The sequence below is a fragment of the Macrobrachium rosenbergii genome, chromosome 58 (genome assembly GCF_040412425.1).
Source record: "Macrobrachium rosenbergii isolate ZJJX-2024 chromosome 58, ASM4041242v1, whole genome shotgun sequence".
Classification (NCBI taxonomy): Eukaryota; Metazoa; Arthropoda; class Malacostraca; order Decapoda; family Palaemonidae; genus Macrobrachium; species Macrobrachium rosenbergii.
The window spans coordinates 250,943-267,454 of NC_089798.1; the positions used below are offsets into that span (position 1 = coordinate 250,943).

Sequence of the window (16,512 nt, forward strand, 5' to 3'; positions counted from 1 at the left end):
CAAAGGCTGTGACGAAAGAGGATGTTCTTCCGCAGCTGGCGGGTCTTGAGTGAGTGGTGAAAGTAGTTCGATTCGCCCGATACGTGGCGGGAACTCCCGCGAACGAAGAAGTCGTCAACTAGAGTACGTATAGTAAACATAAAAAATGTGGAACGCTTCACGATTAGCGTGTCATCCTTGCGCAGGAGCCATGCTAATCTTCTCTGTATCGTTCCAATTTTAGTATATGTACTGCCGAAGCAAGTACTGGCTAAATTAAGAAGGACATCAGATGTTGAAGCGGGTAGTTGTGCACATGATGAACAACTGGAGCGGCGTCAACACAAGACTTGAAGCTGTACGGCGAAGCGAGCGCGGAGCGTCATGGCGTGACGCGCGAGAGGCTTCGTGGCAAGTACTAGAAGAGAGTTACAGCGTGGCGCGCGCGAAGCGTCATGGCTAGGCGCGCGCCGAGCGTCAAGGTGAGGCGCGCGTGAAGCGTGAGAAGCGCACGAAGAGCAAGACGCGCTCCTGGCGCGAGACAAGAGAAAAGGCCAACACCTCAACTCGGGGAAGACGAATAGGAAGCCACTAAACACTCTCTCTAGACGACAGATGCTCTGTATCGTTCCCGAAGCAGTAGACAAAGGTGAAAGTCTGTACCTCTTAACAGGCAGATTCGACTCTTGAAAGGTTCATGAGAGCATCCAGCTGTTGTTGCAAACCCAACAAAATCTTACGCGTTGGAGAAGCCACTCTCTCGGGAGAAGGGCTGAACCTGAGAGAAGGAAAGGGGCGAGAGACGTATACTTCCTTCCACAGGGGAAGAAGCTCTAGCCCTTGCCTTAGCGCGACAGGGGGGTCGAGTAGCGTGATCATTCGAAAAACACTTTATTCTCTTCTGCAGAGGAATATCCACGCAACTTTCGGGGAAGAGTAAAAACGTCTAGAGGAAGAGGACGTGAAGCGTCCTCTCCTCTAAGCTTCTCTTAAGAGGGCGAGAGTCCAACCGAGCTCCAACCCGAGGCGGGGAGGACGTGTCGGAGGACGAGAAGCAATCCTTCAGGATGCGTGCCTGAGCACGATCCCTGGCAGCCTGGGTAGCGTCATCAGGACCTGCCGAAGGGACGCCAGATCGGTGGGAAGCCCCCGTAACCCTCATGCGGCTTTCGACATGCCCCCTCCCTGGTCCTGGGAGTTCGACAGAGGTCCAGGCCTAGAGGCATTATAGGGCCGATCTGACACCCCCTCCACAACACTAGGGGCACTAGCACTAACACTATGCGTTGAATTGCATTCACTTTAGTTTCAAGAGCACGCATTGACTCCACACGAGAGCCAGGGAATTACCTTCTGCAGCAACAAACTACAGGGTTAGTACTAAAATTTACTACAGGGTTACTAGTAGGAGAAAACCCTGACTGTCCATCTAAGGATGCACTCTAGGAGGAAGATTTCCTCAGCCTATCACGCTCCAATTTAAGCATATAGGCTTCATATTTCTTCCACTCACCCTCAGACAATCCCACACATTCATTACCGATTATCATAGAGCATTGAACACCCTTACATATCATACATAAAGAGTGAGGAACTATCAAAGTCTTCGATAGCCTCACCTTACATTCACCAAAGCTACAGACTCAATAGCTAGAGGTAAGACATCTTAATTATAAGAAAAGTCAAAAGCAAAATCAAAACGGTCCACAAAGAGCGTATGCCAAGTCACAGATCCAGTCGAATACCAAAAACAACCAAAATACTTAAGTGACAACAAATTTCGAAATCCAAATGGCGGAGGAACTGACAACAGGTGTTGACAGTCCGGCGACAGAGAAAATCTGAATAGAAAATGGGAATGGTTCCTGATACCCGCCTCCCAGCGGCGGGAATGGGTACTAACCACCTGCCCGGCCACTGCGTGTGCCGCGAGTTTTGAAATTCTGTCGGACTTCGGAGAATACAGCTATATATATATCTGGCAGGTAAGTCTCATGAACAAATTGTTGATTACCTGAGCGCAGCTATACAAGGCAGAGTGCGGACGGAAATGTGGTGTTCGACCTCCGAACGCCGTGACCCACTCTCTGAGTAATCTGTGTTTGTTGACAGACAAACAAATGGCAATTTTGAGAGACATAATAAATGTACAATGATGAAATACATATCGGCAGAAAAGCCAGAAAATTCTACACATGACTATTTACACGAGAGTCTTGACATATTAAGAAGTGCAATACATGATGTGATTGATGCGAAGTTGAAGAGACATCTGACGTCTTTACAAATACTCCCCCCAAGACAATAATTACAAAGGTAATGATTGGAAGACACCTAAAAAAAAATCAATCACGGACTGCTTCGACTGCTGAATCACCCGGCGGCTTAGCCGAGTGGATGACTTCATTAGTGCGGCCCTTGGGACGTCCTTGACCCCGTTTCTGAATGGCAACGGGATCAATTGCGGCCACATTTTGTGGAGGAATTCTGGGGAGCCTGCCAGTTTCCTCCTGAAATTCGCTGTCTAACGGGAAAGCTGGTTTCAGCCAGCCGACAGAAACCCAGTCTTCACGCCCATGGACGTTGATGAGATAGGCCTTGGATGATCTGCTCATGACACGGTATGGGCCCCTCTATGGTCTGGTCAAGGGTGGGTGGTGGGCGTCGATCCTGATGAAGATGCGGGTGCAGGCAGCCAGACGCCCAGGGCTGTAGATGTGGGTCCTGTCTGTGAAATTCTTTTGGCAGGGCGTGAACTTCTGTGCCACTTCCATCAGCCTTGGAAGGGAGGTATCTTCATCGTTTGGCGCCGTGAGGAAGAACTCTCCTAGAATGGCTAGTGTTTTGCCGTAGACTTTTTCTGCACTCGGTGCGGTGCGGAGACCCAGCAGGACCCAGGGAAGCTGGGTCTTCCAATTGTCGTCGATACAGCATGCCATCAGAGCTGCCCTTAACAAATGGTGGGCCATTTCCACCATGCCGTTGTCTGCGGGGTTATATGCCATCGTACTGTGTAGAGTTGTCCCCATCAGGCGTGCCAGGGCAACCCAGAGCTCCGACAAGAATGCCGAGCCCCTGACTGTAGTTATGCTGTCAGGCACACAGAAACGGCTGATCCAACTCAACAGGAGGGCCTCTGCACAGGCGGCCGTTGATGCTTCTGTCACTGGGGTTGCTTCTGGCCACTGTGTGGAACGGTCTATGACCGTCAAGAGGTATCTGGTGTCCCCTGATTGTGGCAGAGGACCTACGACATCTATATGGATGTGACCAAAGTACTGACGTGGTTGAGGGAATTCTCTGATGCCTGACTCCGTGTACCAGGTGACTTTACTTGTTTGGCTCAGTATGCAGTTCTTTGACCACTGCCAAACGTCCTTTTTGATACCATGCCACACAAACTTCTCTGTCATCAGGTGCACCATTGTTCAACCTGATGGATGGGACAGGCCGTGGATGACATCGAATGTCTGCTTTCTCCTGGACACGGGGATCAGGGGGTGTGGGTGGCCCGTGCTGGTGTTGCAAAAAAGTGGTGAACTGGATCCTCCTATCGGCACTTCTGCCCACTTCAGTGCGGTGAGTGCTGTGCGGTAAGCTGCTGTTTCTGGTTCTGTGGCCTGTTCCTTTGCCAGGTCCTAGTAGTCTATGCCGAGGTAGTCGGAATTTATCTCGACTCTTGACAGGGCATCAGCTACTGGGTTCTTCCTGCCGGGGATGTAGCTAATGGTGCGGCCGAACTCAGAGATAGCGGCCAAGTGCTGCTGCTGCCTTGCAGACCATGTGTCTCCTGCCTTCATGAACGCATGTACTAAAGGCTTGTGGTCTGTGAGGATGGTAAAATGGGTGCCATCCGAGAGGTACTTGAAGTGCTGCACGGCTTGGTAGATTGCCAGCAGTTCTCTGTCGAGTGCGCTGTAGCGGGTCTCTGGCAGTGTTAACTTGTGACTGAAGTAGGCTAGGAGGCATGGGGAGCCTTCTAACACCTACTCCAACGAGCGATGTTGCTGGCGACTGAGGTAAGTCTCAGGGAGGCTGTGGGGTAGTGATGTGTTAATGTGGTGGCTTTGACGAGGGCAGCCTTCATCTGCTCGAACGCCTGTTGTTGTGGAGCTGACCACGCCAGTTCTTTTGGCTTCCCCTTCAGGACTGCGGTCAGGCGATACATGATGCTGGTGACGTCTGGAATGAAGCAGCGGTAGTAGTTGACCATGACGAGGAACTCCTGTAGGGACTTGATGGGTTTTGGCATTGGGAGCTTCTTTACTGCGTCCACGTTGGAGGCCATGGGGAGGATACCTGCCGGGGAGATCTCATGGCCCAGGAAGTCTACCTTTTCTGCTCCGAAGGTACACTTGTCGAACCTGATGACCAAACCATTCTCCTGCAGGCATTTCAGCACGGCCCGGACGTGGTGCAGGTGTTCCTCCGGGGACTTGGAGAAGATCAGGATGTTGTCTACGTAGCAAACGCAGAAAGGTAGGTCCCCCAAGATGGTGTCTATAAGGCATTGGAGTGTGGCCCCGGCATTCTTGAGGCCGAAGGTGGAGTAGGAGAAGGCATACATTCCGAACGGTGTGATGATTGCTGTCTTCGGAACGTCACTGGTGTGCACTGGTACCTAAAAAGAAGACTTGAGTAAATCCATATTTGTAAATAGCCTACTTTGGCCCCGTGTAGGGCACCTGTTAGGTACTGCATGTTCGGCAAGGGATAGTGGTCTGGTGCCGTTAGTAGGTTCAAGCGATGATAGTCTCCCAAGGACTCCAGGAGCTGTCTGGTTTCTTTACCATGTGGAGGGGGGGATGCCCAGGGGCTCGATGCCTTCCTGCAGATACCCATCTGTTCCATCTCGGCGAAGACCTGTTTAACATCTAGAGTTTTTTGGGTGGCAAGCGCCAGAATTTGGCATGTGTTGGCTGGCCTGTCGAGGTGATATGGTGATGGATGCCATGTTTGGCCTTGGATCCCGGTAATTAACACAGCTTTGGCTTGAAGACATCAGGGAACTCGTGGAGGAGGGTGCTGTACTTGTTCGGAGAGATGGAGCAGACTGTGGGCATGCCCGGCCAGGTGGAGCGGTTGAGAGCGGCAGGTTCCGGTATCCAGCAGGCATTTTCGGCCAGCGTCTACCAGAAGTCTGTGGTGTGTGAGAAATCAGCGCCTGGGGAACTTGATGTCCACGATGACAAAGGGCCAATCATATTTATGACTCAGGATGGATATTCTGCGGGTCACAGTTCCGTAGCAGCGTATGGGGCTTCCACTTGCAGCCACCAGCGCGGTTGTGACACTGGATGTGCAGTCGTGGTCCTCTCTTGATGGCGGAAACACTGATTGCATAGCTCCAGAGTCTATCAGTATCCATCGTTTCAACATAGAATCGTGGATGAAGAATCTTGTTGGTCGGGAGTCTTTAAGGTTTGCGGCCACTGCTGTTACTTCTGGTTGCTTTTCTCGTTTTTTTGTAAAAGAACAGGGGGTCTGCAATTTTTGGCAGCACTTCTGAACCTCCGATGGAAGTAACACCAGACTGGATTTGTCTACGTCCTCTGCTGCTGTGGCGGAGCTTTCTTCCTGTACACCACATTCGTCTCCTCTGCCTCATCTTCTTCTGTTACCAGGTTACAGGCTGTGGATGTTGTGGAGTGTTTGGAGGCCTTGGTAACCTCATGGAGTTTGTGTGTGACGTTCACCAATTCGCCCATTGAAAGGGCGCCGGCATCCGTATTTTGCCCCCTCACCTCCTGCGGAAGGCGCCGCAGGAATATTTCTCATGACAAGCTGACCACCTCCTCCAACCGTTCACGTCAACCCCCGGCAGCATCAGGAGACCTCAGAGCTCATTCCAGGCGCCCTTGGGTGATGCGTCCCCCGCTCATCTTGCAGTTCTCTGTACTTGACTTTGCTTAACTGTGTGTCCAACCATGGGGTGATTTTGTTGAAGACCTCCTCCCGAAGCGTTGTCATGGTTTCGTCCGCCTTGGTCTCCTCGTCTGTAATTTTCACCACCTAGAAATGGACATCTGCCTGCAGAAACCAAGATGCAGTGTTTTGTCACAAGAATGGAGGGAGTTTTATCTCCTGGCTTATTGCTGCCTTTGAAGGTGAGAGAGGGATGCAGAGGATCTGTGCTTTCTCAAAATGACTTTCTACCTCAGTGTCTGACATTCTCCCTCACACCAAAGCACGAAGTACATGCAGTATTTAGTCTGTTAATGTCATTTGTGGCTCATCAGAAGTTAAAACTATATGCCGTGTGGTTCTGTTAATGACTTCTGAGTACGGTCGACGCGAACCGTAAATGGCAGGGCCAAACCGTTTCATCACGCCAGAATGTACCTGAAGTGGTACGCTGTAATTAGTCCATTAGTGGCGTGGGTGTTCTCTGAGGGAGGAGCTTTCAGAGGCCTAGACTTTTGTCGCCATGTGGTTCTGTTAAAGGCTCTCTGAAGGTAAAGTGGCTGTAATAAGTCTGTTAACGGCGAAGCCAAAACCGCTGTGTTTACCGTCATCCTCGGGTCACCAGTTGTGAGGACAAGAAAGGTCAACTGCGTATTAAATTGTTTATTACCTGAACGCAGGTATACAAGGCAGTGTGTGGACGGAATTCTGATGTTTCACCTCCGAACGCCGTGACCCGCACTCTGAGCATTTTGTGTTTGTCAACAGACAAACAAATGGCCATTTTGAGATACATAATGTACAATGATGAAATACATATCGGCAGAAAGGCCAGAAAATTCTGCACCTGACTGTTTACATGAGATTCTTGACATATTAAGAAATGCAATACATGACGTGATTGATGCGAAATTGAAGAGACTTCTGCCATCTTCACAGGCTCTTGGGTGCTGTTAGGCACTATGGAGCTCGGGCACCAATGGGCACTATGGAGGTTGAGTGCCAATGGGCGCTTGGGCGCTACTGGAAGCTTGGGAACTACTGGAAGCTTGAGAGCTACTGGAAGCTCGGGCGCTATTAGGTATCCGGGTGCCATCGGGCGCTATTAGGTGCCTGGGTGCCTGGGTGCCATCGGGCTCTAATGGACACACAGGCACTAATGGGCACACAGGCACTATGGAATTAGACAAAAGGATCGCTCCGACACTGATGGTCAGCTTGGTGTCAACACTGGCATTCCACAAGCAGAAGTTCAAGAGACAAAAGTTCAAGACTGTTCCAGAAGATATAAAAAGGTGTGGACTACACTCCTGCTCCCTGAGAGATTTACAGGAGAGCAGAGAAGAGCAAATCTCCTCTAAAAAAAAAAGCTTCTTCAACAGCTGAAATTCACAACAAAAAATGCCATCGGCACTTTGCCTACACTGGAGTATCACTAGGAAAAAGCACGTCCCTATAGACACCTTTTCCATGGCTGTCCATTGACACCTACGGATAGCAGGCTCGACTGAGGGGCAGCTATCTGGGGACAGAACCCCTTTGGGCTCCCATGGGCCAACAGTATGCCTCCTCCCAGGTTTAGGGAGTCCTGTTGCCATGAAGAACGAAAATCAAAAGCAAATACATATAAAAAATCAAAGTAAAAATGAAACAAATAAACAAAGGAATAAAGAGTATGAGATGAAGGAAAAACGCAAACGATACAAGGCATCACGATATAAGGCATCAGCAACCAGGTACAGTGTAACAAAGCAATGTATCTATGATGCAAATGGATGGTGCAGATATGGAGATAGATGCAGATACAAACACAAAATTAATAATTATGAAGATGGAAGGTCAACTATTTTGGAAAAGTTGGATTTTTTAATGTCCAAAGTTATGGAAATGAAGAAAAGAACATCATATCAGAGCAGGAAAGAGACATCAGAAAATCCTTATTATTACCCATATTAGATAATGGGGATAAAACGCAAACCATCATAGTGATGAATGCACAGGGTTTAGTTTCAAGTAACTCAAAAAGAAAAACAGAGTTCTTAGAAGAACTAACCCAAACTGAAAAAATAGATATAATGAATATAAGTGAAACCTGGTACTCACAAAAGACTGGTAATGATGATCAGATAAAGTGTTTCCAAAATTATAGATCAGATAGAAAAAATAGGAATCAAGGGGGAACCGCAATATATGGGAGAGACGTAAATCAAGGAAAAATCTGTGAGAAATATAGTAACACAGAATGTGAATTAATAGCAGTAGAATTTAAATCTGAAAAATTAGTAAACATTGTAATATACAGACCCCCTAATACTAAAGAGTTTGACATTATAATTAACAAATTGGATGATATATGTAGAAATCACAATGACTGGAATATACTCCTATCAGGAGACTTTAACTTTTCTTTCGTAGAATGGAAAGGATGAATAGGAGACGGTGGCTGTATTTATACATATAAAAAGGAGAGTAATAGTAGCGGAGAAGATAAAAGGCAATTTGAAAAGCTATTAGATATGCTACTAGAACATAATATTCAGAAAATAAATCACCTGCCAACAAGAAAGGAGAATATTTTAGACCTAGTGTATGTGAACGAGGTGAACTATGTTAAAGAAATGATAGTGTATAATACGAGTATTTCGGACTATAATGTCATAGAATTAACAGTCCGTTCCAAACCACATGAAAACAGAGATAAGCAAGAGAAGAAAAAATGGGAAGGATATGGAAAATACAATTTCTATAGTAAAAATATAAATTGGTCAAAAATAAATGAATTAAACAAAGACTGCGAAAACATACTCGTAAGTGATAATATACAGGTAAATATGGATGTATTATATAAAATATTAGAGGAAATAGTGGAAAAATATATACCGAAGAAGAAAAGCAAACATCAGTCACACATACCAAGAGACAGAGGGATCTTGTTCCAAAAAATCAGAAAGTGGAAAAAAGGTCTTGCAAAAGAAAAGAATGCATGGAAGCGATGGAACTAAAAAGATAGAAAATGCAGAACAAAAGATTATACAGTCAAAAGGAAATGAAAAACAGGACCTAGAAGAAAGGTGCCTACAAAATATCAAGCAAAACCCCAAAATTTTTTACTCATATGTAAAAAAGATGAATAAAATAAGAGTAGAAACAGACCCTCTAAGAATTGAAGGGCGATTAACGAATGAAAAAAAGGAAATGTGTAACATATCAGCAGAAAGATATAAGAGTGAATTTACACCTAGAATTGATAATGAAGATAATGTTACAGAAATAAAAGATGAAAATGGTGAATATTTATCGGACATAGATATTAATGAAGCTGATATTGTGCAGGCTATTAATGAAATTAAAAATGGATCAGCAGCAGGACCAGATGGCGTACCTGCCATTTTGTTATGGAAAGTGGTTCATTCAATTGCAAAGCCACTCGCAATATTATTAAGACAAAGTATAGATACAGGCAAGATTTATGATGAGCATAAATTAGCATATATTACCCCTACTTTCAAAGGTGGATCAAGACTAGAGGCAAGTAATTATAGGCCTGTGAGTCTGACATCTCATATTATGAAAGTTTATGAAAGGGTAATGAAAAAATATATAATGAAACATTTAATGAAAAATAGTTTAATATAGGACAGCATGGTTTTGTACCCGGAAAAAGTACACAAACCCAACTGTTAGTCCACCATGAAAGCATATATAAAAATATGATAAACGAAAAAGATACAGATGTGGTTTAATTAGACTTTGCAAAAGCTTTTGACAAGGTAGACCATAATATATTAGCGAAAAAAATTAGAAAACATAACATTGTGGACAAAGTAGGAAGATGGATAAAAGAATTTTTGCAAAACAGAAAACAGATAGCGATTGCAAACGACGAGAAATCAGATGAAGCTACGGTAATATCCGGTGTGCCACAAGGTACGGTGTTAGCTGCATTGCTGTTTATGATTATGATTGCAGACATAGATAGTAATGTTAAGGACTCGGTAGTGAGAAGTTTTGCCAATGACACAAGAATAAGTAAAGAAATTACTTGTGATGAAGATAGGAACACGCTACAAAGAGACCTAAACAAAATATATAAATGGGCAGAGGAAAATAGGATGGTATTTAACTCTGATAAATTTGAATCAATAAACTATGGTGATAAAGAAGGAATGCTATATGCATATAAAGGACCTAATAATGAGAATCACAAATAAGGAAGCAGTTAAAGACCTTGGTGTGATGCTGAATAGGAATATGTTATGCAATGATCAAATAGCAATACTATTGACAAAATGCAAAGCAAAAATGGGAATGTTGTTCCAGCACTTCAAAACAAGAAAAACTGAACATATGATTATGCTTTATAAAATGTACATACGTAGTACACTTGAATATTGCAATATAATATGGTACCCACACTACCAAAAGGATATTGCACAAATAGAGAGTGTACAAAGGCCCTTTACAGCTAGAACAGAAGAAGTTAAGGACCTTGACTACTGGGAAAGACTACAATTTTTAAATTTATATAGTCTTGAAAGGAGAAGAGAATGCTACATGATAATCCAGGCATGGAAACAGATAGAAGGAATTACCGAAAACATCATGGAGCTAAAAATATCAGAAAGAGCAAGCAGAGGTAGATTAATAGTGCCCAAAACTATACCAGGAAAACTAAGGAAAGCACACAGGACATTAATCCACCACACACCAGCATCGATAATGCAGCGTCTATTCAATGCGCTACCAGCTCATCTGAGGAACATATCAGGAGTGAGCGTAGATGTGTTTAAGAATAAGCTTGACAAATATATAAGATGCATCCCAGACCATCCAAGATTGGAAGATGCAAAATATACCGGAAGATGCATTAGCAATTCTCTGGTAGACATCAGAGGTGCCTCACACTGAGGGACCTGGGGCAACCCGAACGAACTGTAAGGTCTGTAAGGTAAGGTAAGGTCTGACAGGGACAGGGTTCAGGAGAGGTGACAGGGCCGGATAGCCACATCCTCCACTAAACATCCAGTAAGACGCCTTTCCAGTGGCTGTCTGTTGATACCTGGGACTGGCAACAGGCTCGAATGAGGGGGCAACTACCTGTGTGTAAACCCCCCGACCTCCCTTGGACTTCCAGTATGTCTCCCCCTTGGTTTAAGGTAGTATGACAGGGACCTTTGTCTAGGAGAATCGAGGGACGAGTAGACACCTCCCCACTGCACAACACTTCACTATTATAAGGTTAACATCTGTTAACCCAAAAACAAGACTGGCAATGGCATGGGAAGGAAGCAAGGAAGCAAGGAAGCCAGGTGGGGGAGCAAGTGGAAAAAATTCATGAGGACCAGTAGAAGGAAAGAAACTTGCTGCAGGGAGGCAGTTGGTGCCAGGAGAGCTAGTAGCTCAGGAGCTAAGAGCTCAAAGGTTGGTGAACAGTCTGGGCGATCGTAGCACAGTTCCCGGGTGTTGAGAATGGCTACTCTCCTCAAAAAAGCAAGTAAAAATAAGCACAATTCTCTACCCACTACGTACTGCCCTTCCACTTCCAGATCTCTGCAAGGGAAAGTGTAATATGATGTTCAATTAATCATTTACCAAAAAGAGTTGAAGTACACAGGGTACCATTATACAGACATATCTCAGATTCTATCAGATGCTGTTGAGAATTGCAGATAGGCTATGCATATCATTACTGAAAATATATGTCCAGAGGTGAACACAATATCAACGTTTAGTACACTACTTGGAAAAGGCACTTAACCTTTACCGACCATAATAGAAGTACACAGAGTGCCATCATACAAACATATCTTAATTACCAATAAACATTATTGAGACCTGCAGATATGCATTTCATTATCAAAAAAATCAGTCTGTTAGCGAATACAATGTTATATTTATTATGCTACTTGGACAAGGAATGTTAACCTTTACCGACACTAGTTAAAGTACCCAGAGTACCATTACACAAACATATTTCAATTCCTATCAAACATTATGATACTTGTAGAAATACATTTCAATACCAAAAGTATTGGTTTGGTAGAGAACACAAATTCTACCTTTGTTACGCTAATCTGTAAACAATGTAACAAATGCAAAATTTAAGATTCTATGCTTTTCAGGAAAGGAAAGTTGACCTTTACTGATAAAGTTCGCTCAAATCTATTAGAACTTAACTGAAACTCTCAGATATGTGTTCACTACCAAAAAAAATATTGGCCAGGTAGAGAATACAAAAATATGTTGTTACTCTATTCGGAAAAGGCAACTAACACGATGTTTACATTATTACGTTACACACTTGTAACATGTCTCAAATGTAAGAATTAGTTCGGCAACTAATGCAATGTATACATTATTACGTTAACCTGTAAGGGTCGTAGCGCAGTAAACTATGCTACAGGTAGTTAAACAATTTGATTGTGAATTTGCTACTGCAGTGAAATATGAAAAACTTGAGTCAGGCCCATTAATAACAAAACAATAAAATACTGTCCTGAAAGTTGAAAGCTTGAAGGATACCCGAAATCAGCAATAATCCTTCACCTAAATCCAGTCTCTGACCAGCGAATTTAAGAGCACAGCTGCCTTCAACAATCGGGCTTGGTATTCCCGTTAGTGGGCGGGACCAGTCACCTGCACTAAATCTGTGAAGATTACCTGTGAATTTTTTTTTATTTTCGAGCTGCCGAGGCAACAAATTGTTAGCTAAGTAATTACTGGGTAAGTTACTTATGTAAAACCAGATTTCAGAAAATAAAAACTAATACAACCCTAAAAACAGTTAGTATGAGTTCTGGGGAAAAAATAATTCATAACATATCCCTTTATTATTACAATACTTTACAGTAAGTTAGTAAATTATATTCCAAAGTCCTTCATTCTGAAAACCTAGATATTTATATTTTCCAAGTTACTGATTACTCCCAATTCAGGTAACATGCAATGTACTTGCAGTTCACACAAACTTAAGCTTCCATACAAACAACTGAAGAAGGAGAGCAAAGGTCTAGAAGTGAGAGCAGCTAGTGACTGAAATGGCACTATCCATTACAAAGGGAAGCGTCCTTGATGTCACTGCATTCACAAGCAAGCTCAGTGATCTCTCAGCTGCATGACTCTGCAGGTGTAAGACACTCTGGTCCTAATGGGTCCCTAACAGGCTGAGATAGGCCCCCTACTAAAATAAGTGGGCAAAGACATCAACCCAGCTCATGACTGCGAATGGAAGATGTTGCAGACCAATGTAACCAGCACATTCATAAACAGCCCTTCACCCAGTAGCATAACAGAACTTAATGGAACTGGTATTGGCCCTAAGAGTGCAATAATGAACACTACCAGGTGCATGTGCACTGGTAGATGAGCAAGACTCATTAAAGTGCACCGTCAACCTGTCACTTGTAATCCTGAGCATCATGCCAAATGGGAGACCTGCATACATGTTAATTTAAGAGCCTATGGACTCCAAACAGATTTCAGAGAACTGGAAATACCAAAACCCACGACCAGGGAACTGGAAACAGGAGACTATACGACAGTACCCCTCTGCTGAGGTCAGTAGATGCAGAGGTGCAAGCAAACTTATGAACTACCTAATCCACCTTTTCCAAAGAGTCCAATTCAGTTACATGACTGGGGTCTATCATATCTCTTTTAGGAAAATTAATCAAGAAAAGATTTAGGAGACTTACGTGGTGAGTATTTGTTGGTTTCCACTTGTCCAAAGATGGAGTGGGTGAAGAAGAAAGGGTGCAGATGGAGGAAGAGGATGTGGCTAAAGAAGAAAAGTAGGAGGAGGATGGCTGAAGGAGAAGATGAAGGGGTAAAAGAGCATGCTTACACTTTTTCACCTTTCTCTTTGCTCCTTACACTTAACATTCAATGCACTAGAGTTCAATAGTAGTCCATAAGAAATTCCCAGATAAAAGAATTCAGGCAATTCAAAGTTCATCCAACAGGAACACATACTTCCAAAGATTACGGGAAAATGGATTCCCTGTACCAAAGACATCTTCCCTCTATGATGGCTGAAGTAAAAGTAAGCCAACCTACCTGCAGCTATTTACTTGGTTGCTCCTAAGATTTAAACAATCATTTTCCAGTGACTGCCAGGGATACTCCAATATAGTAAAAATGTTTGTACTCCTGTACGAACAAACTTATTTCATGGCTTATTTGTTAGTAAGGCAGGAAAAACAATGGTCAAACTGGTAGTATGCTCAAAGCTACCATGGACAAACTAGTAGTACAGAAGAAGCAACTTTAAATGATAATAGACAGGATGCAAATTACCTGTCATAAGAACTCATGGATAAAAAAAAAAATTCAAAGACCCTTTGTGTACTATACTAAATTACAATGAGGATATAGTAACCATTAAAAAAATTACACCTAAATTTAGCCACAAAGTTTTCCCAATGTAAAACAGTCACAATTTCACATTTTAATTAGCCTTTCAAGCAGCAGAGATTACAATTGCTTGCTGGAACACAAAAATAAATAGGCATCCCAATGATCTCAATAGTTTATTATGCTGCAAATTTTTAGAGTAACGGCACAAAGTAAATATCACAATATTTCCATTAATATTAGGGGACATCAACTAGCCTGACAATAACTACACGATGCAGTAGACCACTTATAAATGGAATATAGAATTTTGGCCAAAGGCCAGGCGCTGGGACCAATGAGGTCATTCTGCACAAAGGGAAATTGAGAGTAGAAAGGTTTTATAGGTGTAACAGGAGGAAAACCTCGCAATTGCACCATGAAACAATTGTTAGGAGAGGGTGGAAAATAAGGTGAGAAAGAGAAGTGGATGATACATTAAAAGGAATGAAAGGGGCTACAGCTAGCAGCTGAAGGGACGCTACAAAGAACCTTAAGTAATGCCTACAGTACACTGCATGAGGTGCACTGATGGCAGACCACTTATGAAAACCAGCAAATTTATTGCCAGTGGACAAAAATTGCCAATTTATTTAGACTACCAGAAAAACAAAAACGGGGATAAGACTTTAACTCCAAAATACTTTCGTATTTGCACAATGAAAATACAGTTATTACTACCCAGGTTCTTAAGGGAAGAAAACATACTTTTAGTAAAGACTTATTTGGCTTTAAGTATAAAATCTAGCCCACAATTTGTAAAGCTGTTAAGTTAGCCAAGGCAGGAGTATCTGATGTCAGAAGACAAAAAACATTGCATAAGCTAGCAATCTTTCATCTTCCACATTGGTTATTACTCACGTTATTATCTACTATTCCTTACTTCACTGAGTAATAACCCAAGTAGTTTTGGCTACTGTTACGCTAGATGACAACACGCCTTAGCCCAAGATCGCAATGAAAGCATGGCATGAAAAGCTTATTGCTGAGACACAAATCAACAGTCACTACTTGTCACCAGCAGACTGTAAATCATCCAGCTACTTGACTGTCTTGTGGGCCACTGGACTTAATCTGGTAATCGAATCCACGTACAGTGGCTGACCAGTTCAAATGGAGTGCAATGGCATCCAACCCAGCATATCTCTCTCTCAGTAACCCCCCCAATATCTCTGTATTTTTTTAGGCTAATGGGAGTAACAGTCACAGCAGCCGCCATCTTGTGGAATTTGTTGCCTATTTTCCTTTGACTATACTCTATTTTCTTTACTTTTATCAAGAAACCTTCCCTAATTCCCCTGTGGTCTCCTCACGTGTATCTCACTCTCTGTCACTGTGTCCCACCTTGGTCTCCATACAACTTTTCTACGCCAAAGCCACCCGCCGTTTACATGCTTAATTAATTTCCAGATTAAGAAAAGTTATAATAAAGTGTCTTTTAACTAGCTGTGCTGCACTGTGCCCATCCAAGTGGTTGGAGCAATCTTTAAGCATTCGGGCATGATATTGCAGTGAGTTAGGATCGCTTGATGGCCTATCATTAGGGGTTTAATTCATGCTAGTCTTATAGTTAATTTAACACCTCTCTTTCAGAGAGATGCCTTTATCATTTGTGACATAGGAAAAATCTGAGCTTGCCCTTTCGTTCGTCACCTGGATCCTCCACGTGCGACAAGACAAAGGAATTTCACCTTTTACAGCACTGTCAAATAATAATATATTCTTCTTTATTGTTTACTCACGTGTGCCCATGGTTATAAATAATTCGTGACTTATTGTTATTATTTAAGTAAACGTTAATTGATAACTGAGCATAAATGCGCCTTGCAGTAATAATTCATGTTTGTACTCCCATCCTTTCCATTTCTCTCATGTTTGTACTACTGTACTGGCAGCCAGTTTATATTATTCTGTTGTGCAGCCAAGAATAGCCCAGTAGCAACTGCAAAAGTTCCAATGCTGGTAAGTATTTTATTATTATTATTATTATTATTATTATTATTATTATTATTATTATTATTATTATTATTATTATTCAGTAGATGAAACCTGTTCATAAGGAACAAGCCCACAGGGGCCATTGACTTGAAATTCAAGCTTCCAAAGAATATGGTGTTCATTAGGAAGAAGTAAAGGGAAATACAGAAAGAAGGGATACCACTCAATAAAAAGAAAAAAATTAATTAAAAAAACATATAAATAGATAAAATGTATCTAAATGGAAAAAGAATAGTATTA

The 16,512-nt window shown here is 43.0% G+C and overlaps 1 long non-coding RNA gene and 1 other non-coding gene across 2 annotated transcripts in view; both read right to left on the bottom strand.

The window, feature by feature from the left end:
* LOC136837217 (uncharacterized) overlaps nucleotides 1-16,512 on the bottom strand; it is a 42,615-nt gene that overhangs the window by 17,169 nt on the left and 8,934 nt on the right. The gene's annotated exons all lie outside the window — the stretch shown is intronic.
* LOC136837329 (U6 spliceosomal RNA) lies at nucleotides 142-247 on the bottom strand. The gene has a single exon (XR_010852644.1). It is a non-coding gene; the product is annotated as a U6 spliceosomal RNA (small nuclear RNA).